At 36.0% G+C, this 1,171-nt stretch overlaps 2 protein-coding genes across 3 annotated transcripts in view; one reads left to right on the forward strand and one right to left on the reverse strand.

Annotated features, from left to right (window-relative positions):
- LOC108970201 (transcription factor IIIB 90 kDa subunit-like) overlaps window positions 1-1,171 on the reverse strand; it is a 41,634-nt gene that overhangs the window by 16,930 nt on the left and 23,533 nt on the right. The window lies entirely within an intron of this gene.
- LOC108970200 (BTB/POZ domain-containing protein 6-B) overlaps window positions 211-1,171 on the forward strand; it is a 21,335-nt gene continuing 20,374 nt past the window's right edge. For both annotated transcript variants that reach the window (XM_018935453.1, XM_018935455.1), the window contains exon 1: window positions 211-666. The gene's annotated coding sequence lies outside the window, so the exon portion shown is untranslated. The remainder of the gene's footprint in view (window positions 667-1,171) is intronic.

Genomic DNA, 1,171 nt, shown 5'->3' on the forward strand with positions numbered 1-1,171 from the left:
ATTCTTAATATGGCTACGCCGCTGCTAAATACACTACTCATACTCCATTTCTGAGCTCAGCATAATTTTGTGCTCAAGGCGAAACCACAACTCAGGCACAACAACAAAAACAACAACAGTGATCAACTTCAAAGTCACGACGACCATCGCAGCGACAACGCAAAAGTCAGCAACATTTTGCTGTTGTCTCAGCATTGTTCATAACGCAAACGTACGTTGACTCGAGCGAGTCGTTGGTTGGGCGATCGGTGGATGGCGCGCGCAAATCAATCGCTTTAAAAACGAAATTCGCTGTGAACATTGTGGCGAAGTGAATGAGTACGAAACAAATAATAAAAGATAAAATTCATTTTAACAAAAAGTGTTAAACAGCAACAAGGCAGAGCGTCAATTCGCGCACAGCTGACTTGTATGCGCCGGTGCGAGCGAGTTTGAAACGTAAAGTAAATAACAAAAGCAAATTAGTGTCGAATCAGGTTGAGTGCGTGTGCGCATGCGTATCTATGTATAGTAGTAGACGTGGTCAAGTGCGTGAAGTGCAGCGTCCAAACGACAGACAGTCGGCCGAACGGTCGATTTGGCAGCCAATTGGTTAAATAGATATACAAAGCGATATTGATTCGATTTTTACGCGTGCATAGAGTCAATGCTACACGGAACGAACGGGTTAGTTGGTGTGATGATTACGTAGTGTTTGTATTTCTATATTTGTTTATACCACAAGTCGTTTGATATGCTTGTCTGTATGTATATTACTATGTATGTTTTTCGAGCAATATCGATTTGAGTGAGGTGTTGTTGTTACAATGCCTTGGCATGTGGTGCTAAACGCAACAATAATAATGAGTGTCATACTGCTTATATAATAAAAAAAAATTAAACAAAAAATGTTAATATAATACAATGCTCATTACGGGTTAAAGACATATAAAATTATATAAACCAATGAATTTAAAAAAAATATGCGTGTATATGTGTTGCATGCTTAATTAGTACCTATGCCCTACAAATGAGTGAAAAATATTTTTCGTACATTTCGTTTACATTTTTAAAGAATTTAAAAAACATAAAATTGTGAGAAAATTTCATTATACAAATGCTCTTCATAAATAAAAATTATATAAAGAATTATATGTATATTAAATTGTTTGAAACATTACTTGCAAATGTA

The sequence above is a fragment of the Bactrocera latifrons genome, unplaced genomic scaffold (assembly GCF_001853355.1).
Source record: "Bactrocera latifrons isolate USDA-ARS-PBARC rearing strain unplaced genomic scaffold, ASM185335v1 scaffold_29, whole genome shotgun sequence".
Classification (NCBI taxonomy): Eukaryota; Metazoa; Arthropoda; class Insecta; order Diptera; family Tephritidae; genus Bactrocera; species Bactrocera latifrons.